The 25,543-nt window shown below is 46.9% G+C and overlaps 1 long non-coding RNA gene across 4 annotated transcripts; it reads left to right on the top strand.

The window, feature by feature from the left end:
• The first annotated feature begins 62 nt into the window (after positions 1-62).
• On the top strand, positions 63-25,543 carry LOC101795901 (uncharacterized). Of its 4 annotated transcripts, none has more exons than XR_011809267.1 (8): positions 63-2,758; positions 6,035-12,241; positions 14,213-15,968; positions 16,052-18,546; positions 19,828-19,939; positions 21,332-21,656; positions 22,593-22,756; positions 25,326-25,543. It is a non-coding gene; the product is annotated as an uncharacterized lncRNA (long non-coding RNA). The 4 variants fall into 4 exon arrangements; XR_011809270.1 differs by lacking the exon at positions 63-2,758 and having other exon boundaries at positions 2,769-6,101; positions 11,365-12,241; XR_011809269.1 differs by lacking the exon at positions 63-2,758 and having other exon boundaries at positions 2,769-6,101; positions 7,841-12,241.

The following is a 25,543-nucleotide window of genomic DNA, read 5'->3' as shown; positions in this document are numbered from 1 at the left end:
TCTGTATTTGTAGGCTGTCTCCTTCAAACTGGTTTTTACTGTCATGTAAGTAGTTCTGGGAGGTGGTCTTGTGTTTTTTTTTTCCCATTTGCTCTGATAGTTGCTTTGGCATTGCATCAGAACAGCAAAATTTGGATGTAGCAGCAGGATACTGATGAACTGTGGACAAGTTTTCTTAGATTAGCAATTCCATCCTAGACTTAAAGGGAGCTCAAATATTATTGGAAAAACTAGCAAACACAAACAGCAGGGTAAGGTGTCTTCCACAAGGAAGCTGTTACTCCCTTTTCAGTCCTAAATGAATTAACTTCTTACCTTACTGTGTTGTTTAAGTACCGGACTTGCTTGCTCTACAGGCTTGAGAGCTTTTCCAACTGGGAGTATTATGGAATTACAAGTCAGCCACCAAATCTGATGTCAGTCCCTTGATGATGGGGTGAAGCAGTGAAGTTAACAGCTTTTCTGATATGTTTTAGAGGGCAGCACAATGCTTGGCCCATCATTCTCTCACCTGAGATGCTGGTGTTGAAAAACATAATTCTAGTAATTGTAGCATCTGGCAGTGTAATGTGTACAGGCAAGACCTGTTAGTGAACTTAAAATGCCCATTTCTTGTATGCATTGCTGTACCAGGGCTTCTGTCCATTACATATTTCGGTTTTGTTACATCTGTGGCTAAGATGATAGACTGAGATGACATTTCTATCTTGATTTTCCTTTGCATAGCCAAAGATTTTATGGTGATCCCTGAGGAATTTATAACCAGAAGAATTCAGGTTGGGAGGGACCATTGCAGGTCACCTACTGTAGCCTCCTGCTGTCTTTTACAATACCTAGTTTGCCAAAGTAGTCCCTAATCCACTCTTTCTTGACTCTGGGTTATGCTTTATTTGCACAGACTCTGCCACAACTTTTGGCAAGGTCTGAGAGTGAAGTAGGTAACTTACACCTTGGCCTTTTTTGTGCCCTTGTGATTGGACTTTCTTGGGATTGGATTTTCTTTGCTGATGAGGTATCTGTTGATACCTTCTGTATCCCTTCCATATTTCAAACCCAAACATGCTTTTGCTTTTCTGTTCCCCTGTGTGCTCAGGCTCTGTCACCATATTCCTCCCAAACAGCCTCTCCCCACTTTTACCTTCCGTATACTTCCTTTTAGTGCCTGAGCTCAGTCAGGAGATCCCCCCCCCACACACACACTCTGGCCCCTTGTTTGCTTGATGTCCTGCCTTTCAGAACAGATCTTTCTTCTGCTCTCAGTGGTGGTTCCAGATCAACCAGCTCTCCTGGGCCCTTTTGCCTCAGTCTCTGATGGGATCTTGCCTTCCCAAACAAGCCCAGAGTTGCCCTTTGGAAGGTCAAGATCTCTACCTGCCTACTTTCAGGATCTTTATCACTGTCTTACGATTGCAGCCAGCACTGATCAACCTTTGCGTGTGTATTTCACTTTGGTCCACGAGTAGCAGAATGAGCAGAGTACCCCTCCTGACCTATCACACTTCTCAAAAAGTTGTCCTCAATGCCCTCTTGGTTCATTGCTTTCAACCCTTCCTTGTTACCCTTCCAGCAGATACTGGGGTTGTGAAAATCCCCAGGGAGAGGCATGTCTGGCAGTCAAAAAGTTTTATCAGCTGACTGTCTGATTTCATCTGCTTTCTCTCCATTTTGGTGGTTTGTAGCAGACACCCATGCCACTCCTCTGATTGTTGGCCTCCCATCTCATTCTGACCCATAAGCTCTTGACCTTTTTCTTTTCTTCATACCTGAAGAGACATCCATCCGTAATAGCACTGCAGGAATGTCAGCTGTCCCACTGCATCTCTATTCCTACAGATCCTAGCTCTGCATAGGTGCTTTGTGGCTGCAACTGGACTTGTGATTTCTTCTGTTTTGCTGTACTTTTTTGTGTACAGACAGAGCCTTGAGAGAGGTCCTGTCGTGCATCTTGAGAGCGAGAAGGTCTTGGGAAAGGATTACACTGCCTACTGCTTGCCCCTGAACTTTCCTTTCTGTAAAACCGGTCCTGGTGTCAGTGTTTTCATAAACCTCATGAAGGAACTGAGCTCTTTGATGGGTTCAGGAGATTTCAGAATGCTGTTGTTTCCAGGTATTGCTCTATCCAGGGAAAAGAACCTTTCGTAAGCCCTTTCTAGGACCAGGTGGGTGAGCACACGAGGATATGTAGGCACTTTGAACTGGCTCCTGCATATGCAGCTTTTATGGTCTGGGGTTGGGTTTGTGCATCTTCAGAATGATGCTGGGCTACTTCTAATGATCTGGTCACTGTTTAAGACAGTCTGCAGATGTGCTGAATCCCAGGTGAAACACTTCCACTTATTTATCATACTTGCACAAACGTGTTCTGTAATAACTTATGGTCAGACACCTTCCAGCAGGTTTTGCTCATTTTCAGTGTTTTTCTGTGATGGATTCTGACTGTCATGCAGTGGACTTGAGAATTAGTCCCCAATGAGGAAGAGCAGAAGAAATTTTTTTCTTCCTCTCTCCATTGTAAAGGAGCAGAATCAGCGGGCGTCTGTCCTGACACTTCCTCCTCCTCTTCTCAGAAGCTGGAAGACTGCAGTTCCCTGCTCCCACATCCTCATCTCTACTCAGATGTGTGCAACTATTGATGATTATAACAAGCTGTTTTTTTCAAGTCCAGGGTTCTTCAGGTGAATTCCACCAAGGCTGTGATAGCTCCTAAGTTGTGCCCAAACTATCTGAAGAGGAACCATCCTAGAACAATTCTTAGGAGGTCAGTATGCACTTCCCCTCAGCACTTCTCCATAGCTGTGGAAGTTCATGTGTACTCGCCTGCTGTACTATCTCAGTAACTTCTCTTTGTCCTTTCTCTTTGAGGGGGGTCTGCTGTGCACAGTCTGAGAGAATCTTTCAAAAGAGAAACTAGCTAGTCATTGTGGTTTGTGGCCCACCCCCCTCAAAAAAAAAACATTTCTTCCCACTGGCAGGTGGGATTTCTCTTACATATGTTCTTTAAAGCTCCAGAGGAGGCTCCATGTTTGGTAATGTATTGTGATTTCTGTGCTTCTGTAGCCCAGGACTTCTCCTTGTCACACCTGTGCTGTGTTCCCTGTGCTCCACAGCTGCTGGGATCAAATGGCTCAGGTTTATTTTCTCTTCTACTATGCCTATAGACAGCCAGGAGAACATGTCTAGTAATGCTTAGTTGTGGCAAAAAATGCAATAAAATAGACCTGAGAGCACTGGCAGCTGTAAACCCCTGGGATGGAGTGCTCTGCTGGGTCATACCGCTGCATGCAGCTTTATCACTGGGCAGGTGTGAAGATGGAAACAGCTCACTAACAGTGGAATGACCTTCGTGAAGGGTACACCTCTTCACATGCTTCGACAGTACAGAAATAGCTTAATGTAGCTTTCCCAGCTTACCACTTCTTACCACTTATCTGAGGGTGTGTCTTGATGAAATCATCACAATGTGATTTTCGTGTTTCTGCTGTTGAAGTTACCCAAAAGCTACTCTGGTCATCTCTACTTTCTCTTCTGTGGTGACCACTCTGTCCTTGTCTGCTTGTCCCATGTTCAGTACAGGCACTGAGACTTTGTATGCAAAGGATGGTAATATCATTTCCTCCTTTGATTAATCCTTTTTCATTTGCTTTATCAAACCTCTGGCTTCTTCCTGCCAGAGGCTCCTTAAAACATACTCAAATGAGTCACTGTGTTAATATTGATTATACTGCAGCAGCAGGGTATTTGGTTCAAAGTAACTTCAAATATCAAGCTCTGCCAAAGCAGCCTCTGGCTGCATTCATTCTCTCAGCTGCACATTTACCCTTCCACACACACTGAGGATGAGCTTTCACTCCCTCCACTGCCAAGCTAGCTTTACCCTGAGCTGCCAAGTACTCACTGAGCTCTTGGTCTACCACGTGTACCTCTGTTCCTGCTGCTCCCTCAGTGCAGGGAAGCAGGGAGGGATAGCCTTGCATCCCAGCACCTTGCTGCTTCATCCTGACTTGTGACCTCACCTGTGGGGAGCAGTGGAAGAAGAAACAAGGCTGCCAGAGAGCATTTCTGTGTGATGGAAAGGGGGACTGAGCCAGAGGGGGAGGCTGGAGGAATAAAGCAGCAGCCTGCAGCCAGACAGCCTCTCTGCTGCAGGTGCAACATGCCTGAGCTTCAGCCTTGGTTCATCTTGCCCTCAGAAGTCAGTGCTGTGCTCTTCCAGTGGCAGCAGGAGGAGAGGGACCAAAGGTAGGGAGTACCAGTGAAGGATGAGGGATTTTTGTTGTGATTTCTCATTTCTCTGGAGCATACCTCACGACTCCAGTTAGAGAATGCCTGGTGTCTCTTTTCCCATGGTAATTTTTCTCTCAGCTAAGTCCATGCTATGCTTTGAGTGAAGCCAAAGTGTCCTGGTGAGGGCATAAATATGCAGCCCTAGCATGTACGTGAAGTAGCTGAACTGATGCTTTGCTGGAGAAGGGAGTTCCTTAATTCTGAGTGTGCTTGTACTTGCAGCCCTAATAACCTTTCCATGAGTGTTTATGCTTGTGAACAAGTATTTAAAAAAGAAAGTGCTCTAATAACATTGTTTGACACCTCTATTGTACTTGTCATGATTCTGTGATTCTCAGTTCATGCTGAGGGCATGCTGATGTTTGTAAGATCACCAGGAGGCAAACTGCAAAGTTAAGTGACTCTCTGAAAGCAATGCAGTAAGTCACTGTCAGAGCATGGCACATCCCTGCCTTGTTCACTGTCTCCTCTTCATGGTTAAGCCCAAGACCTGTTTCAATTTGGTCTTAAAAAAAAAAATAATGTAGCAAGTGAAGCCGCTAATGCATCAAGCTAGCAGCTTCTGTGGGCATATGTAGTAATTGCTATTCCTGAGGGTTTTCCTGTTTTGAGAAGAAAAGGGACTTTTCCTTCTTCCTCCTTGCCCATCCATAGCTTCACTGTTCCACTTGGAGCAAGAGATTTTTTAAAAAGGAAATTTTCCTTGCTGTTTTCATAGTTGGAGCAAAGAAGTTTATAAAAACTTCACATTTTGCATTCAAATCACATGAATATATTTGGAACAGCAGTCACATAGGATCTGTCACTTGATTGAAAGACTATGAGGTTTAAAATATGTCGAAGAAATGTGTTTATTTCGATACAAAATGCTCTGTACTTCATTTCGTACAAGATAAATTGTCACCTGCTACAGAAAACTGCAGAGCTTTTTTCACCTAATCTTGAAAAATGGTAGCGAAGGGAAAAGCCTTCTTTCATAATTACTGCAAAGTGGTGTTTTGCCTTTGTCAGATGAAGGTCTTTCAACCAGCTGGTAGTTCTTCATTTTTAGCATTTGATTCTGCTCAAGCTCTTAGCAGCGCAATCATAATTTGAAGCTTGTTTGGTGCCTGTGGTTTCCAGCAATGCAAGTGTGTAATGTGAAGCTGGAGTTGAGCCTAATGAATTGCAGCTTTCTGTGATTTCTCGCTGCAAGGAAATCAATTTATGCCGTGAGGCAAGGCAGAGAGAGGGTAAGATCAGTTCGCAGTCATTTGAGAGCCATTAATCTGATACAAATGCTTTCCCCTTTCCTAGCTGATCTCCTTTCTTGAAATGCTGCCCAGTTTTTAGTGTCAAAACCAAAAGAAGCAGCCGGAGCATCCAGCCACGATGCTGCCCCAGGCTGCGTTTCTCAATTACAGCTCCAGAGCTGGAGCGAGCATAGAGCCCATCAACACAGACAGTGTTGAGGCTAACCTCTGCTCTTGACCGTGAGGTTTCCAAATCCTTGTGGTGAAGGCTAGCGATGCTCAAACAGTATTCTAACTATTTCCATACCTCAGCTGTCATCCCTGCTATGCAGAGGACCTGTTTAAAATATCAGCATACCTCAACCACAGTCTGGTTGCGGTGGCTTAATCTTGCAGGAGGTCTGGCCAGCTTGGTAATTCCAGCCCGCTGCTCATGTGTAGGTTGCTCATCGAGATTGGGGCATTCCTGTGCCATGATCCCATGCTGACAGTGGGCGTCTGTCTTTGTTCCTGTCTAGGAGGACTTTTGGCTCCGGGTGCAGCCCCAGCTCCATGAAGCTGCCGGTGAAGTTCCTGCTGACTCCAGTAGGGTTTGGCATTCCCCAGCTCTTGGTTCCTTCCTGCCCGCCTTCATTCAGCTCCGCCTTGGGGCTCAGCTCTCTTCTCTAGCCCTTCCCTGCCACTCTTGTCTCCTTAAAAGACGATAGAGGTGTAGAAATAGCATATTTTGCAGTCTTCAGAAAGGTTATTTTGTGGTTTCCTGGAGAGTCTAAGCTTGCGTCTAGCTTGCTTGTCAGTACTTTTTTTTTCTTTCTCTTGTGAAACTTATATGCTGAAGGCCCAGTCTCACAGGAAACCATCTTCAACCAAACCACAGCAACAGACGTATCACACATATCCCCCTCCCCAAAACGCTCTGAAAGATCACATAGGTGGCACAGTTTCACAGCCTGAAGAATTTCACCCTTTGCAGTGGGAATGCACAGAGTGAGCAGGAAATCCCAAGACGTTCCACTGCCTCTGCCTCAAAGGGCCAGCCTCGGCTCAGCCTCATACCAATTCCCCTTAGGGTTTTTCTTCTGCTGGGGGTGTGGTGCATGACATCTGCCTCCATCACAGTTAACTGCAGTTAGCAGGAGGTCTCCTCCAGGCTGTGCACATGCTGCAGAGGTTGCACATCAAGGTCACGGTGGGTTTTCACCAGGTTGGACTAAACTTCAGAGCAAGTACGAACCTTTGTGAAGTTGCCACTTGTTGCCCACCTGTCATGATCCTTTTCTTCTGTTCGTCATTGTCCTCTGCAAGCCTTGGGTTTATTTTTTTCTGCTAAAAGTTAACGCTGTCTGTTAGTCATTCTTTCAATGTGTTATCTCTGTTTTTAGATAATGCTGTTATATTGGTTACCAACATACAGAGCACAAACAAAATATCACTAACAAAGCCATGTCAGTAGTGGTCAGTGAGTTTCGTATTTGATTGAACTTGCTAATTTTAAGTACTGCTTTTTCACACAAAGACATGAGTTGTCACAGTTAGTTGGTCACTGTCTGGGATCAGGAGAAACAAATTTCTACATTTTAACTAGGCAGTCAGCTATACTGTGAGCATGAAAATAAACCTGTTGCATTGTATTCCATCTTTAAGGGTGGTAATCATTTGTTAGCTCCATGTAGTGGTACAAGGAATCATATAAACAGAAGGTAATAGCAGTAACATAATAAGTTAGGGTGAAGTCAGAATTGGAACTTGGAATTTATGTTTAAAAGTCTAAATCCTGCCTTGTCCAGTGGTTAACGAGCATCTGAAACAGTTGAATTTTTGTCTCATATCCAGGTTTATCTGCACAGAATTTACAACATCTTCATAGGACAATAACATAACTTTTATTCTGATTTAACAACAAAACCTCGTGGATTAAAGTAAGAAGCCGTGGGTTTGCGTGACACTGCAGCTTGTTGTTAGAAGAATCTCTTCCTGTGTAATTCCTTTTGGACTGCTCAGACTCCTCGGGTTTATCTGAGTTTTCCCAACCCTGGATTAATTCCATCTTTCTGCTTTTTCTCAAGATTTGTAATAGGTTGGTGAAAGGCCAAATTCTGTTTCTGGTATTGGTTGACAAAATTAATTACATACTCTACCTTTTTTTTAATTTAGTGTTTATTTCTTATAACAAGAAAAATGTTTCTTATCTTCTTAGGCCTGACCACTGTGCTACATTTTTGTAGTATTTTGAATAAATTATTAGTGTGAAGGATTTTTCCTTTCTTTCCATATCTTTCTGGTGTTTACCCATTCTTTAAAGCACCACTTTTCTATTGTTACAGGAGATTGGAAAGACGTGGGGGAAGGCCAAGAGCTGAAAGCCAGGAAAGCCCCGTTCCCACTGCTCTGGGAGTCCTTAGCTGCTGCTATCTGCCTGAAGCTGTGGGTATGGGGCCGGTCTGAAGGTGGCTGTTCTCAACACACAGCACCTGCAGCCACCACACCTGTTCTGCAGTGTGTCTGCAGGTGGAAACTCACCTGTGCGTGATACCCATCCTGTGGTCTCCACAGGTGTTATTTGGCGTCTTGCGTAGGCTCCGAAATCTCAAACCCTTTCCTGCAGGCAAGGAAAAAGACCAGAACCACTTGGATTTAACACTCTGCAGCTTCCATGACAAGGTGAAGAAGCCTGGGAGGTGTTGTGTGTAAGGAGATAATGCTGCCATTCCTGTTCTCTGTTCCTCATCCTTCACTCAAGTTTTTGCAGGGTTGTTGCTTTGTACATCTGTCGTGGGCAGATGGCTTGTGCCAAAGTAAAAAGGGAAAACTTTTAAAAGTATTAGGAGCAGACTGAAGCAGGAGAAAGATGAGATTTGTATGGCAGAGGGGGGATTTGATGTAGGGAACGTGGCAGCTGTGGTCATTTCTCTCTTGTCCATGCACTGCTTTATCCCTGCCCTACATCTTCAAAGCCTTTATACCTTATATACCTTTATATCTTATATACCTTTATACCTTACATACCTTTATACCTTATATTCCTTTCTACATCTGTCTGCGGGGCTCAGAAACATGACCTGGAGCCTCGCTGTGCTTCATGGCTTACCTACAAGAAAAATAACCAAACTAAAAACAACTGTCATTGTTTGTAAGCCTCTGGCATGGCACAGCTCGATGGCAGGGAGGTGAGGAGCACGAGGGACCTGTCCAGGATGGGTGCTGTGCCCCACGTGGCCGGGAGATAAGGCAGAGCCCTGGCCGCATGACTGCGAAATAACGTCTGGCACACAGCAGCGCTGACTGCAGGTACAGACCGCAGTAGCTGGATGGGCAGACGGGGGGAAAAACCCAGAAGAATTTGAAAATCTGCTCAAAAAAAGAAATGGTTGGCTCTCTGCACGGTGCAGTAGAAGAAACTGCACACGTAACAGTTCGAGTAATGAGCCCGAAGAGGCCACACGGCGAGATCAAAGATTTTTTTTTGGCGTGATGTAGCAGTGATGAAAACTGCCGGAGGATGTCGCAGTCGATGACTTAAGGATGGAATTTCCACACTGCTTGTGAGCCCTCTTGGTTATGCAGGGGTGACGCCAGCCCTGCAGGGTGACTTGAACGCTGATGGTTTTGTAACAGCCTTCAACACGCAGCCACTGCATTTGGGTTGGGAGCTCAGCGCTCCTGTCTCGGGAGTGAATTGGTGACGTTTCCACGTTCCTGTCCAGGAAATGAGAGAAATCCTCGCCTGTTCCTGTACGGTCAGAGGAGGCTGAGGAGAGAGGAGGTCTTGGATAGTTCTCAGAAAGAATGAATGAATCCGCCCAGGGATGTTACACTGTCTGGTGCCTTTCTGGATGCTCTTTGGAGCACATCCAGGGATGGATTTCATCTAACAGGAACGAGGAGCTGTAAATAACTCAGCTTTTGCAGTTCTCAGTTACATTGCTCTGATGTTGATTCTGGTTGCTCTCTGAGCAGAGACAAGCAGACCTGTGCTGGTGGGTAGCACTGCAGTAACACAAAACCCTTCTGCCAGAGCTTTGTGTGTCTGGGTGTCTGCTTTCAAGGTGGGCATTTCAAGGCTCGCTCCTGCTCTTCTGAAGCACGAGGTGAACGTGTCTAAAGAGGAGGGTGGGGGGGAGTAGGTTTCCCCATCCATAATTTCAGGATTTTAGCTCCTGATGTTGTTGGTATTTTCACAGGGTCACCTGAGGTCATTCTTACTGTAACTTCTTGGAGGACTTCTAGGCTATTTATTATGTACATGAAATGTGTCCCCCTGTGATATACAGACATGGTTTCACAGTGACTAATGAGACTAACACTTTTGTATCATTCTTGGAATGGTTTGCAAACCTCTGGCCAAATAAAAGCTAAGCTGGACACTGAGATTTCACTATTGCATCGAATTTTGTGGCATGACAAGCTTAAAAACATGGTGTTCCAGGAAAATTTCATCACTGCAGCAGTAAATACTTCTATCTGTCAGCCCAGGTTTCGTGACAAATCGCTGTGTTCGTATGTGTGCACCTGTCCCTGCTCATGGCTCCTTGCAGAATTGGTTTGAATAAGTTAAAGTGAAACACGTTGTGCTGTTGTAGCTGTTATCCTTTGGCTCTCATTAAAAGCTTTCTTCTGAGCTTCCTGTGCAGAGCCCTGCAGCCCTGCAGCAGGCTGTGGGTGATGAAATCAGGGAATTTCAGCGAGTCAGAGAAGGAAGTGAACGTTCAGTTCTCCTGCACCAGCGTGTTCAAAACTACCCTGGTAAAACAGGGGGGGTAAAACAAGCTGAATTAACTCCAGCAAGCAACTTCTTGTTCCAGCAAAGAGATGCCATGTCACTGCCTTTTCCAAAGCGAACATCTCCAAGAGTGTGGAGCTTTGTGAGCTGAGTCCTAAGGCAGCCGTGCTGTCCGCATGGCTTTTGGTTAAGGTTAGCAGCGAAGCAAATGCCATGTTCTGGTTCTGGCAGGTGGTTAACCAGAGGGAATTTCACTTTGCTGCGGAGATGGGAAACCACAAGACGTGCGCCTTCCTGCAGGCTATGCAGTGGGCATTCAGAAGAAATCCTGGGGGTGGAGGATGTGGGGAAGATGCTAAAAATTCAACTTGAGATCCCTCTGCTCCATTCAGAGAAGCTGTAAGAGATTTCTCAGGTGGGTGGGGAAGGATGTGTGGCACCACACGTCTGAGAGCTCCTTTTGTTAGCCAGATCAAGATGTATACTTGGGTTATAATGGGTTCACTTGAATACAGAGGGCATTTCTTCCAAGCACCTTCACCAAATGCTGTGCCTCGTGATGCAGGTGTAGTAAGACTATTAAAAGGGACCTATTTGAGTAAGGCACATTAAAAGAATTAATAGAAAACTGTTTTGGACTAGGAGCTTTGTGGTGATGACACAGGGGGCTGCTCTACTGTATGGCAAACACTGAGCAAAACACCTTTGTCTCCTGAACAGACGAGCTGAAGGTGGCCTGCAAATAAATAGAACCTAGTTGGTGATGTTTTATGTTTTGTCTATCAAGAGTAGAATATTTGGAGGGGTTTTAAGGGAAGAAGGCAGTGTAAATGAATGCCAGAAACCAGTTGGTTTTGCTTGCTTTGTACCGTAGGAATATCTATCCTGTCAGTTGGATTGCTACCTAGATTGGCCTTTTTTGGTGCATTTTGGGGGAAAATTTGAGTGAAGATATCTGGATGCAAAGAACATTCTGTAACGTCAGACACTTTGCAGTTTTAATACGTCCTTCAGGCAGATAATGCTGGAGAGGTGTTGCATGTGAATGACCTGCTGGCGTACAGTCATCAAGATGAATTTCATCACTGCTCATCTGCTGATTTCTGCTCTGATATGTCAATTTTGCAGGTACTCAGGTCTTGCTAGAATGAGTGGGATTAAAATCAATTATACAACCCCCCAGACCAGATGAACTTGCTGTAGGAATCTCCCCGAAACAAAGCGATGTACACAGCATTACTTCCTTCCCGTGCCGACATAATGAACGTGGAAATGAGTGTCCTTGATGAAGAGCCAAGGGGGTCAGCCTCTGACAGAGGCCAGCAGTGGACAGCATGGTGAGGACTGTGTTTGCCCTGTTTCTTGAGGATTCCCTGCTGGCTTTCATCAGCTAGTGATGGAGGGACTCCTGAGCCAAACAATGCACCCTGGCTTATGCTTAAAAGCAAGCAGACCTTTCTTCTTTCAGTTGGTCTAACCATTTTTGAAACCATTCATCCTTCTGAAAGCTAAAACATCCTGCTGCAGTAAGTTAGCAAACCTGATGATGCCTTTTGTCACTTTTTTTTGTCATTTTTTTTGTCATTTTTTTTCTCTGGCTATCAAATTTTTGCCTTATGAACATCAGTGTCAGCTGATCTTCTGTTCATCTTGTTCACTCATGATTTTTTTTAACCCTCAGACATCAGGCATCTCTCTTCCTACCTAAAAGGGTCGAGATAAGTTAAGCTTCGTGTGTTCTGTATCTGTTTAAATCTAGTTCACTTTCTGTAGCTTTTGTGCTGTCTGGATCTCCTTTATCAGGAGGTGACCCAAGGTGTTCACTCAGTGATGAGAAATGGATTTATAACTCAGCCCAGTGCCCTCGGTTTCCGAGTCTGACCCTTTCCTAATTCTTTTTGCCTTCCCAGTGGTGCTCAGTCCCTGCCTCTGTCTGCTCGGGAAGCTTAGAACTCAGAGCTCGAAATGGTGAAGGATGTGGCGTTTCCTGCCTGACTCAGGACAGGTACTGTTCTGTGGGTTCAGGCTTATAGTGGAAGGAAGTGCCAATAGCTATCAGTTAGGACATGGATTTTTATTTTTTTTTCTAAAAGCTGACTTATTAGAGAGGGAGAAAATGGCTTTACGTTGTTACAAGCTGTAGTATAGGTCGTCCCCTCAGGTCCATGCTTGTTTTCCCCCTTTTCCTGCCTCCCTTCCCACACCATACAACTCCCGAGAAATGGAAAGGAAGTCGTTCCTTAAAAATGTTTTGGTTCCCCTTCTGATTCCAGAGGAGGACACTTGAGTCATCCTTCAGAGTTCCAATAATTCTCCTGATTACAAAAATCACATCCTTTTTTTTAGGAAAAAGAAAGTTTTGATTTTAAGGGGAGCTTAGAAGAAAACAGGAAGCTGGTGCTGGCAGTCTGATCCGTGCTGCATGCGAGGAATTTGATTTCAAAAGTCTTCCCAAACATAAGCTTAAGGGTCTCAAAGTACCTGGGTATTTGCAGCAGCTTTTTGTCACTGGCAGCAGGAATTTTGTCACTGGCTTGCACTGCTCTAATTTTTGAGGGAAAGTAGAAGCATAAACTGACTTATATCAGCGTACACAACTGAGTTTATCCTTGATCCTACAAAAACTTGAAGTGTGAGGTTTCTTCGTGTATGTGCAGGAGTACTTGAAGGTCCAAGAGTATGCTAAGAAATGCAGGTGTTCAGAAAGCACCAGCAATTCCCTTGTGCTAGTAGCTCCCAGAGCCTCCAATTGAAGCTTTTCATGAGATTTTGAAGGATTTTAATAACTACAAAAAAAAAAAAAAAGTCTTATTCTGAAACTATTCATCTTTTTTATTTTGTTGGAAAAACTGTGGGGGAGAAATTGTAACGAGTAATTCAGCCATAGCACAGGTAAGGACACTGCTGGGGTCAGCCTGTCCCAGGAAGATGGGACAGGCTCTTTCTGTTGTGTGGAAGAGTTTGAGACAGGCTTAGCTGTTCTTTTTCACAGCATTAGTTGGTCTGATACTGTATTTCTACATAACCCTGTCTCAAAGGAAGCAGCACATCCAAAATAAAGACATCAGACCTTTGTCTGCAGCATTTGTCTTTGATTTCTGAAGGATTTCGTCTGTCCCCTTCCCTGCTCCAGGCAGTTTGTGGAGTTGTCCTGTTTGGGCTGAGGCAGATACACTTTTCCTTCTGTTTCACCTGCTTTTGTTCCTTCTTTTCCTGGATGATTTTGTCTGGCATTGCTCTCACCAGACAGCATCCCCTTTGTTTCCCTGCCTTTCATTCAGATTCCCCAACCCCTGAATGTTCAGGGGCATTCAGGGTTAGGTCACTGCAGCCTCAGCTGTCTCTTAGTGCAATTACAGACGCGTTAATCACTGCAGGTTATCAATAGCAGCACTGCCCTGCTGCTGCGGGGCCACCATCTAGAAAGACAAGTCTGAGAAATTGGATCCAGTCATTACAAAGCTGGGAATGTTGTTCACTGGGTTCAGGGGGGTTTCTGATAGGGCTAGGTGGCAGAGGGAGTGTGCTTCTTGCCCATCCTATTGTCTGGTGTTAGTCACCGGTGCTGATTAAAGCCCAGCCCAGATTGGAGATACTAAGGTGACTACTACCAATGTGTCAAGGAAAAGGAAGGTGTAAAATGATAGGAAGATGCAGTGGCTGAATCTCACCCTGTGTGTACAAAGCTGTCTGTGCACCCATCCCCCCAAAGAAACACAGAAACACATCCTGGAAGGATGGAGAAAGGGGAGAGCTGGGCCCAAGGAGGAGCAGAAGAGCTGGAAAAGGGGATCCAGCTTCTTGAAACTGTGTTGTAGGAATGTCTTAGGTGTGCACAGCTGAAGGCTTGGGGAGGCTGGAAGAGCAGCGTCTCCTGTCTTGTATTAATTTCAGGCAAATGGGGAAGTTAATTTGCTGGAGATCCTGACTAATGCCATGGTGATGCAAAGTCCTCCTCTGTATTTTGTGTCCGCAGGTTGGAGGCAGCATGTCAGTGGTGCAGTTCCCAGGTTGGAGGCAGCATGTCAGTGGTGCAGCTCCCAGACGGGTGCTTTGCAGAACGTGGAACCAAGTCATTCCCAAATTGCAGTATGGAAAGAATCAATTCAGACAGGGTTACGTATTTGAAGTGATTGAAAATACTTCCAACTGGAGATACTTGTGAGGTTTCAGGAAAGCTCGTTGTGTCTTGGAGAAAGCTGACCTAGCGGAACCAGAACTGTTATTCAAAATTAACCTGTTAAACTGATGGCTCTTGCAGGGGAGACACAGGAAGAAAGCCCCTGTGAAAGAGCAGGCTGGGAGAAAAGTGAAGAGTCTGAAGGCTGGGAGCAGTCAGGTTCAGGTCTGCTTCCACACAGCCCTCCTGTGCCCATCATCCATGATGTGCTGGGGGAAAATCTGTCCTTCCTCTGGGCTGAACGAGAGCCATCCCTGAGCATCCTGCTGGCTGCAGCACTGCCCTACAGCAGGAGAGGTTCGTGCCCCAGCTGCAGACACACGTGTCCATGCTGCAGTCACACTCTGTTCCTTCTATGTGTGTGCATGGATTTGGGGGTGATGCTCTGCAGCTGGGCTGGGAGGTGGTGCACGGCATGGTTTCTCTGTGGCTGGTTGCAGAAGCACTGAAAAAGCACTGAAAAACTTTCAGAAGTCTGAAAGGCTGGGGTGGCAGCGAGCCTCGGCCGGTTCTGCTGTCCCAGCTGCTGCCTGCGGGGTTGAACGAAGTGCTGGGAGGCAGGGAAGGGCATTGCTCCATCCCAGGGAGTGCCTGCACAGGGCTTGGGGATGCTCCCGCAGAGCCAGGCAGGGCTGCCAGCTGGCACGGGGCTGCAGTGCCGTCACAAAGGAGGGACAGATCCGCAGCACAAGCCCCAACAGGGCAGAAAAAGAGAGAACTTGTCCTGAGGAGGCTGCAAGGGGGTTTCCAGTTGGGGCAGCTAACGGAATTTGGGCTGGAAGGAGGCTTCCTTGCCTTCTGCAGGGATACAGCCTGGCTCCCCTTAGCCTTCTAACCTATTGTCATAGTTTCTAATCATCTCCTAGAAACTCCCATGGTCTTTTGTCCATTTTTGCTGTCTTTTTCTCAACAGTTTTCAAACGCTGTGCACCACAGAGGGATTCCTTCGTGTCCAGCTGCCAGCGCCCCTGCTTGTTCCTTGCTCTCTGGTGCCTGGCTCCAGTTGCAGCAGCCCGTGACTCATTCCAGCCTCCGAGCTGCTCGGAGGAATTGCCCTGTTAGTGATTCCTCTTCGTGGCTTTGTGCAATTCAGGAGCCCTGAAATTACGTAACTTTGCAGTTGTCCTTGCTGAGCTGCCTGCGTTTTACAAACCAGCTCTCTGATTTGCCAAAGCTGTTCTGATTTCTTTCACCAATGTGCCAGCATCTCCTTTTACCTTGAGATCTGCATGTGAATTTAATGCATCTGTCCCATCCCCCATCAGTGGAAATGGAAATAACTGCATGTTCAACCCAGGACCAATCTTTCAATCTCCTAATTTGATACATTCTTCAGGACTGATTTTTGTACCCCTTGAGATAATTTTTTTTATAGGTGGCTTATGGAAAATTTGTCACAATGCTATTCAAATTCTCAGCTTATCTCATGCTATCTACTATTTTTTCCCCGTTCTCAAGAGCTGTTATCCTGTAAAAGGAGGAAATTATCAGTTTGACCATGAGTAGTAGCCAGCGTGGATTTGTCAGGAATAAATCACTTTCTTGCTGTCAGGTAGGTATTTGCAATTCATCTGCTTGTTCCTTCCTAGAAGGTGAGGGGGATTAAAGTTAGATTTTTTTTGTTTCTGTTTTCAGGATGTTTGTTCTTTCTGAGTCCCTGAAGTTTCATCTGTTCTCCACGACTTCCCAAACAAGGCCAAAAATGTTTGGGAATTCAAGAAATTCAGCCAACTTTTCATACCTACTTGGTGATGAACAGCGTCAGCCCAAACACTTTGGAAAAAAATCCAATTCATCCAAAGAATCCCCATTTGTGTTCACCCTCCTTTGTTATCACTGGTGTTTGTTGTGTTAAGTGCCCTGGTACAGCCGGTGCTTGTGAGGGAGGCAGGAGCAGAGTGGTTGTGCCCTTCTTGCATCAGATGTCAGTGCTTTTTGCTTGAGCAGGGCTTAACTCCTTCTTTTGTCTTCCTCTTTCAGTTTAATATCAGGGTCCCAAATGCAGTATTCACCCAAATGAGATTCAAATGAACCCACGAAGGTCAGTGTAATTATATACATCTGTCAGACTGAGAGAAATTCAGTAACATCGGAGTGAGCAATGCCCTTCAGTACTTCACTTGAAGCATTGGCACTTCAGATCCTTGTTCAGAAATCAACAGAGGTGAGTTTGGTCTTGTTCTGGTCTTGAGCAGACAAAGGTCAACACCTCGGGGCTACCTTCGTGGGGCCTAGGAAAGCACAGAGGCTCAGGGTCGCATTTGTGATACGCTCACAGACGTGGTGAGTTTCCAAACTGACTGCTTGGTTTTAGTCAGTGCCCCTATTTCCTCACCTTGGTGAGCAAGGGACTCGACATGGGTGTTTTGTACAGCGGAGGGAATGCTACAAAAGCTGACATTAAGCGTAAGGGATTTTTGTGTTATCGCCTACTGGTGTGCACATGACCTGCGGTGATTCATAGGCTTCACGAAGGGGGAGAGCAGCTACAAAGAGGGCGATTTTAGAAATACCATCCCGTTGAGCTGTGAGGAGATCAGACCTAAACAAATGGAAACAGTTGCTGTACCCCGGCCTTACCGTAAGGCGTTCACAAGCTGCAAAAAATACAGAAGCTGTGGACTGGGAAGTCAGGAAGGCCAGGGCAGCAGTGGTAAACATGCAGGGAGGACAGAGAGAAGGCCTCATATGTGGAATTGTGTTGTCAGGGTTTTAATTTGCTGTGATTTGGGGGCCCTAGGTATCAAACAGGTACCTGCCTTGCACCTCGGAGGCTTTTGAGGTTCTCTTGCTAACCAGTCTGTTGGCTGGGTTTTCAAAACAAGCCTGTGCATTCGGATTGAGGAATTTGGTGTCAAAAAAAAAAAAAAAAAAAAAAGGATTTATTTCCTGCCTCATCACCGTCCTTCCCTGCAATGGTCAGTGTCATGTTTCTTACAAACACTTGTAGTGTTTGTCCTGGAACCCGTGCCAAAGGAGCCATTTTTCTGATTTAACACCGATTCCTGTGAGAACTGTGTCACTTCTGGTTTAGCTGGGGGTTTTGAGGTCTCCTCTGTATATCCAAAGGATATTTATTTATCTGTAGATCTTGAATGCTGTGAGTGTTAATAAGCAGTTAAATAAGCAAAATCCCTCTCAGGTTGTTCAGAGGAAGGGGAGAAAGAGGTCTTTTTTGGCCTTCTTTTTGGGGCGGAGGGTTGTCCTTTGTCAAATAGCTCAAATCCAAGGAGGAGCCATGCAGATGGAGAGAGAAAAGCTGGGAGAGAGACTGTGCAGCCTGGAGAACGTGGGTGAGTCTTCCCCATGTGTACCAACACCTGGTTTGGGACAGTGAAGATGAACCCAGAGTCATCTCAGCAGTGCCCAGTGCCAGGACAGGAGTCAGTGGGCACAATTCCAACATCCCATAAGGAAAACTTCTCTGCTTTGAGAGTGATTGAACCCTGGAGCAGGTTGCATAGAGAGGCCGTGGAGCCTTCATCCTCAGAGATGCTAAAATCCATGGGGCTGGTCAAACCCTGCCTGCCACGGCTGGCCCTGCTCTGCCGTGATGGTTGGGCTTAGCCGATCTCCAGAGCTTCCTCCCCCCCGCACCCAACTATTTGGTGATTTTGCAAACTTGCCATTGAGTGTGACAGTCATCAGTTTGCTTTAGAAAAACGCTTCGTGCCTAGACCTGCTGCCTTCCCCCAGAAGTTCCAGTAACTTTGCTCCTGCGTTTCCGTTTGGTGCTGGCTCCCTGCCCGTGTCCTTTTCTGTAAAGTTTAGTTCCTATCAGTCCTTTCTCATGCGACAGAATTTTCCATTATTATTTAATGAATGCCCAAAAGCTATTATACTGTTTATTTCCTTAAAAAATATCTTAAGAAAAACCTTGCTTTGTGGTCAGTCTTGGCTTCTTAAGTAAACTTTTATAACCTTTTGGTGTGTTTATATTTCCCTCTTTTTTTGTAATTTGACCTCTCACTTGCCAGGAGGTGGAGTGGAAATCCCATGCTCCAGACAGAAATGCAGTTTGACATTTCCTGAACCCGTGGATGCTTCTGTGACTTGCTTTGAAGAGATCCTGGATTTCCAACTCGAGGGGCCTGCAGTGCTCACACCTGGGCTCGTCACCTGCCTCAGCTGTAAGCCTCTTGTGTAAATCACCCACCTTGATTTATAAGGAATTGCATTGGGGAGTGGAATAATTGCAGCAGTATAAGCAGTGGGGTAGGTACAGGTTTGTGCTGGCCTGCTTGTTCTGTATCAGCCATGGGGAAGAAAATCATTGCTGCCTTTCAAACGGGGGAAAGAAGAGGGACAGCAGAGCCCGGAGCCTGTGACTATCACACGCACAGAATTTCTAGGTCGGAAGAGACCTCAAGATCATCGAGTCCAACCTCTGACCTAACACTAACAGTCCCCACTAAACCATATCCCTAAGCTCTACATCTAAACGTCTTTTAAAGATTTCCAGGGATGGTGATTATATGCAGGTACTACACAGATGGCCTGAAACTCAAGCTTTTAGCGTGCCTAGCCCAGGGCTTCCTATGTGAAATCACAGCATTGTCTCACCAAAACTGCGTCAGAGCAACTGCAGACTTTGCACAAACCTCTCCTGGTTTGTGTTAGCACCATCTCTGTGAAAACAGCAGGGTGCCCCAGGGTTTTGCAGAGTGCCCCGAAGCTCGGCACTCCCGTGAGTCACCGCCATCTGTTTTCCATGAGCTGAGCGCTGCACAGTACAGGAGGAGGGTGGATTTTGATTTTTCAAGTCCAGCCAAACGTCGGCTGCTTAGGATGCAGCCTTACAACAGCACTAACACTGCCCTGTAAGCAAACAGCTCCAAGACTGCAGGGGGTCACACCAGGTACACAAAGCCAGCTGCTTGCCTTATTGGGTCCTTTCCTTTAGATGCTGGGGGCATTATGTACCCCTCTGGTTAGGGAAGCAACATGACATCAGCTTTGTGAAAACCCCTATTAGATGCTGTTATCTGTTCTCACGATTTGTTTTTGCAATTGCAGCAAAAGAGAAATCCCTGCAAGTACTCTTAGTGCAAGCCAGCTGTAGGGACTGACTCGAAAGCATTCAGTTAAGCTCTAAAAGGGGGCCAGCTCTGAATTTTGACTGCAGGAACTGGGTTCTTTACAGCTGCTGACAGTGCCAAGGCACGAGCTGGCTGCAGGGAAGAACGAAAAGCAGCCCTTTAGCTTTCCTAACTGCGAGAGTGGCTTTTTCTGCTTAACTGTTTCCCAACCTTGTTGCTGCACCGCGTTTGCAACAACTGATTATTAATGCCTGCAAGAGCATGGCAGGGGCAGAAGGGAGAGTGTCCTCACACTGTTTTGCAACACTGCACATTTGCAGTTCCTTAGCTGTGCAGAGAGGAAGTGGTTACTGGCTTTTGCTGCCGTTTCAGGAAGGATGGAGCTCCAGTAAACTTTCCCTGAGAGAGTCACCTGGAAACCACAGAGATAAAAGTGCCTGAGAAAGGAGATGCCACCGGCAGGAGACAGAGTGTGGAGGGCAAGGTGAGCACGGACCCTGGCTCTAAGAGAAAGTCGAGACCAGTGAAACGTCCCCTGGACTATTTTTGCCTCTATTTTAGGAGCTGGAGGCTTTGACATTCTGTAGGAGGGGACGCAGCGCCGTGGGTGTGTAGGTGCAGTGCAGCACAGCCTGAGCAGGGCTCACCAAACCCGCTGCCACCCGTTTCTCGGGGTGACGGCGGCCTGGTGGCTGTGCTCATCAATTTTTTCCACTGCACGCTGTGCCTCCCTGGGAGCTGCTGCTGTGCGGCGAGTTTAGGGGATTCCACATCTGGTTATCAAAGGATGGATCTTGTGTGGGAGGGGAAAGCCTGCCTGCACCTCGAGCTGGCTCCTCGGCTCCGCCGCAGCAATTCATCTAAAAAGATGACTGAGTAACTGCCTTTAAAGCTCCCTGCTCTCATCCCTCTGGCTGGTCTCAGCACCACCTCTTTGCCTTCGTGTCTCTTTCAGGCCAGCTTCATCTTCTCCTTCCCAGTCCAGCTCTGCTCCCTGGCACTGTGGGCAGCGGATGGCTGCGCAGAGCCCTCCCCTCTGCGGGGATCAGTTCTGGTTTGCACACAGCGTGTGATTTTTGGGGCTGTCAGAGGCCTCCTGTCAGTCCCAGCACACCACCTGGAGCAGTTTTGGAATCCTTCTCCTAGGGCCAAAAGAGTGGTACTGAAGAGGTGTAAAAACTTGTGGGTGTCCCCGGGGAAAGTGGTGCTGGTATCTTTGGGGTTGAGGTGCCTCTTGATGACCACCCCTTAGATACAGAGGTACAAAAGGGCAAACAGAGGGTGCTTTCGGAGCTGACCTCTCTGTCTGGGTAACCCTTTTGGTGGGGTGGGTGATGTCCAGGGCACTGGGTCTTGCCCTGAGAACTGTTTTTGTGTTAGGGTGTGACTGGAATAGGGTAAAAGTGGGCTCTAATCAGTCAAGTGGACGGCTCAGAAGAGAAAGAGGACTGGGCTTCCTCAGTCCTATTAAAAGAACCTCTGTGTGGTTTTAAAACTACTTTAAGAGTCACGGGGGAGCTGTCAGAGCTCTGTTTTATAAGAAAACAAGGTACAAGCTTGGAGGCAGAGCTGCTTTTGCATCATTCACCTGCTGATGAGGACCAAAACCCCTTCTTGTCTCAGCACAAGCACCTCCCCTGGGTTGTGTTGCTCTGCAGGAGGCTGCTCTTCTGTGGGATCTCGGCGTGCTGTGGCTCGCAGCTCTTCCCCTCTCACTGTGCTCACCCAGCCAAGAACATCCCCAACGAGGGAATGCTGGTAACTGGGGGGCTGTTGCTCCAAGAGCAGTTCCCAGCATTAGAACAGATAACTGTGGGCCTCGTTATTCAATTCTACAGTTGCAATAAATAGACTTTATATCTTCTTCCTCCTGCAGTTGACAGATGCAAGCTGTAACGACGTGTAGAGCTCGGTGCAGGCACGTTCTCTGCAGACACTTGGGTTTGTGATGCTGCCCCTCCTCTGCACAGCACAGCAGTGAGGCACTGACAGACAGACAGACGGCCTGCACGTCTCTGCTTCGTCACAGGTGTGACAGGGGACACGTCCCTCACCCAAATAAATCATCTCACGTGCATTCACAGTGGGCGCCTGGCTGAGCCTGAGCTACAGGAACGAGTTGACCTCCCAGGGCAAGGTTTGCTGCCCTCCTAGCAGAGAAATGTCCCTGAGAAGAAGACCTTCCCCAGGGCCGTGCCCAGGTGAGCCTGCCCTGAACACAGGGAGAGGTGGAGAGCACGTCCTTTGTTGTGCCTGCTGCGTGTGTGTAGCAGGTGCTGTGTAAGTGATGGCAGGAGTGAGGGGGGGGGGTTCCTCTGTGGCTGGCTGAGCTCCTTCCTTTTCTCATTTCCCCCCTCCAATGATCTGGGACGCCTTGGTCCATGGATATCCCAGCCCCTCTCCCCTGCTCCATGCATGTTCTGAGAGGGATGGAGCCCCTGCACCGCAGCACGGCCTGAGCCATGCGTCCTGCCTCACCTGGGCAGGAAAAGCCCAAGCGAGGGCTTGGGTGAGTGGGGTCTGTGCTGGGGCTGCTGCTGGGGCTCGCTTCACGAGCATCGTGGTTCTCCTGCGGGCTGGGGACCAGGTGGCTGGTGCAGGTGGCTGGCACGCTGCGAGCTGCAGCTGCGGGGGCACAGCTGGAGCCACGCACAGCTTGGTGCCCTGTCCTCTGTCCTGCAAACCCTGGGCTCACCTAAAAACACGTCCTGCCTCTGAAAGCTGCCTGTGATGTGTGTGTGTGTGTGACCCAGGAGGTCCCTAGCAGGGCGATGGAGCAGGGGAGATGCTTTTTGTATCGATACAGACTGAACGAAGAGATCTGGGTGAGTGCAAACAGGGGAGGGAGAGCGTTGTGCTGGGGACAGGGAGGGGACGGAGGAGGATCTGCCGGTGCCCCAAAACTGGGTCCCATAGCTCTTTCCTCCCTCCCACTCACTGAGAACTGGGGGTGGAAAGGCGTTGGGTGAGGTGTGTTGGGGTGACAGCGGGTGGGTGGTTGACAGCGTGAGCAGGCAGCTGTCCAGCTCGCTGCTGTGGCCTGCTCTCCAGAAGTGGTGCTGTCCTGGGGAACAAGTGTGGGTGAGCCAAGCACACGCTTCTAACGGTGGTTTGTTGTTTTTTTTGTCACCTTCTAGAAATGAGCTTTCTTATAACCCACCCTCAGGACCAGTGCTGTCCACAGTGGAGCTGCTTGTGCAATGGAAACACCACAACCTCCTGAGGGAAAACATCAGCCTCTATCCACACAAGACATCCAACACGTGTCTTGAAGGGTTCTTGCACCCGTGGCTTCTCACCTGTAAGTGCAAAAAGAGGAGGAAAAAAATGGATGTCATAAAGAGAAAAGGGGGGACTGCACTGAACAGCAGCGGTGCTGTTGGGAACCTCAAACCTCCGCTGGCTGTGGGAGCTCTCCCGACCCTGCTGGAGCTCTGCCCCCCAGGCAGGACATGCCTAGAAAGCCTCAGTGGGTGGGCTCAGCTGGGCTCTGCACCTAGCGAGGAGCTGAGGCATCAGGTGAGAAGGCAGGAGCCCACCTTGACCATGAACACTGCCGAACCTGGCGTCGCATCGCTGGGGCTCTGCTGCTTTGACCTAGTACCCCACAGGCATTTCTGCAGCTTTAGATCTTTAGCTGAAAGCCGCAGGCTGGTACCTACTGGAGCACAGTACTAGGAAATATTACTGCAGCATACTTTGAATTCACATTGATTTTGTAGAAAAAGAATTTGAGACTTCCCTTTTTTGGACCGAGCAGCGCTGTTCTGAGTACGGTGGTGTGCTGTTTGGAATTTCCCTTGCTTTCTATATATACACATGCAGCAAAGCCACAGGAAATAGAAGCTTAAAAAAAATACCGTCAAGCATAGGTATCTTCTTGAACAAACTTTATTCTTGTCATTGGTATTAATGTCAGTGAGCTCTTAATCTTGAGGCATCACTTAAGGCTTGGTTTAAAAGTTCTGATGTCCTATCAGTCTTTGGGAGGGGAAACAGATGTGGCCTTCCAGTTGCCAAAGGTTTGAGAGGATTGTCAGGGTATTGGTTCTGTAGTTCAGTACTTGCCATGCTCCAGAAGACAGCTTTATTGTTGACCTTGACTCTCCCTTGGGGCTCTTGGGGTAGGGACCAACTTCTGAGGTTTCTCCTGGTTGTATTTTCTGTGACTGTGAGTCAGTCTTGCCTACAGCTGCTGTTGTGGTGGTGTGCTCAGGGCCTGATTCTGCACGGCAACCAGCACACCCTGGCAGTATTAGCAAATAGCATTTACTTGAAAATACCACCCAAAATAAGGTATGATTAGATGCAGGAGCAATGAGAAGCAGCTTGCCAGCACCTGGAGTGAAGCTGTGGTCTGAAAACCTCGTTGGTGACGAGATGGGTGCTTGTCCAGGGTCTGAACTCATGCTGTTCTGGAGGGCAACTTCAGGAAGGTAATGGTAAGGAGGGAGAAATTAAGAGAAGGGATGGATTAAACATGACAGTAAATGGACAAATACGTCTTGGCATCTCATAACGTGCTAAGACATGATCCTCTAAGTCCCAGAAGAGAGTTGTTACACCTCCACCCAGCCTCCCTGGACCTCCAGGGGTACCTCTGTCTGCCTGCTAGTATGGCTGTGGGAGAGTTACACAATTTGGAATGGGCCTGAGCAGGGTTCAGGTACCTCGGATGCCTTTTGGTACCAATGCAGCAAATAAGGAACTAATCCTGTGTGGTCTTGTAGATCTCCTGCTTTAAGAGTCTCTTGGGTGAGGAGTTGTTTCTGCAGATCTGAAGATGTTTTGAGTGAACACAGGTCGTACAAATGGCTAATGAAAGGTCATAAAGCTGATGGTGTTCTTTTCGTTTTATCCAGTTACTTCTTACTCATCTTTATCACTTTTTCACTTTGTCACTATCACTTTATCACTTTTACTACTTTATCACTTTTGGGGGGGAAAGGAACTGGGTTGCTTTTACTGTTTGGCCAAACAAGACACCCACTCCTTGGACGGCCATCCAAGTGCCAGAAAAAAGCAGTGTGAGGCCAGAAGGAGCTCTCCTTAATTTAAAGGGTTCAAAAGCTGCTGAGAACTTCTGGCTGCTTTCACTTCAGTGTTGGGGCAGTGGAGCTGGCAGTTTCTGTACATTCAGTCTGCAATTCGAGGAACCTGAATTGTGAATGTGGATGTTGGTAATAATTGCATGGGACTCATGGATGTGTGTGCTTTGCCTGCTGGGAAGATTTCACAGTATTTTTCAAGAGATCTGCCAGTGACTTTGCTGTAAAACTCCATGCACTGGCTAACAGACAGGTTTTCTTAGGACAAATAGTTTAGGCCTTATAATTTAAATCAAGCATTTGTAGTTTTAGTAATCAGACACTGGTAGTTCTACACTGTGTAACTGGTTTCTTGTTAGTGCAAAGACAAAGAAATAGGTGAGGCTAGGCAAAGTTTTTTTTTTACCAGCTTAGGGAGGGGAAGGAGGAGTTACACAATAGGAAATTGTAAAATAGCTCTGAAGATGAGATTTTTTTTAAACTGAAAAGCAGTAGATCTGTCCTAGATTTTTGCCACTGGTATTCAAATTGTAGACTCTTACCGCACAGCTTTAGGGTAGGCTATAGGAGACTTGCTGTAATCTGGGTGTGATTTAGAACTTCACCAGTTTGCATCTGTTGGGCCAGCATGGTCCTCTTCAGAGCTGTATCCAGTTTCTCCGCGTTAAAGGGCCTTCCTTTCTCAGGGTTTGGGTTCTGCTCTCTGCTTTGACAGGGGACTGACTTACAGGACTTGAAACCGTGAGAATATCTTCTGTTGATTTCTGTATGCTGCATGATGTAGATTATTATTATCTTAATTCTTGCATCTATTTCCAATAGCTGAAGGTCAGTCTGTCCAGCTGTACCCACAGAGATTAACACATTGGAAACCCACAGCAGGCTTGAGCTTCTGACTGATGTGTATCAATGCAGTGATCAGCTCCAAGCAACAAAAAAAAAAAAAGGAATGCCAAGATTGAATTTACTGTTCTATTTGTCTTTTTGTAACTGTTTTGCAGAGTGAATCACTTAAAAATAAATAAAAAACCCTTATTCTA

This window comes from Anas platyrhynchos, chromosome 4 (assembly GCF_047663525.1).
Source record: "Anas platyrhynchos isolate ZD024472 breed Pekin duck chromosome 4, IASCAAS_PekinDuck_T2T, whole genome shotgun sequence".
NCBI classification, from domain to species: Eukaryota; Metazoa; Chordata; class Aves; order Anseriformes; family Anatidae; genus Anas; species Anas platyrhynchos.
The sequence above is the reverse complement of the archived record's forward strand: the minus strand, read 5'-3'. Positions and strand labels throughout refer to the sequence as shown.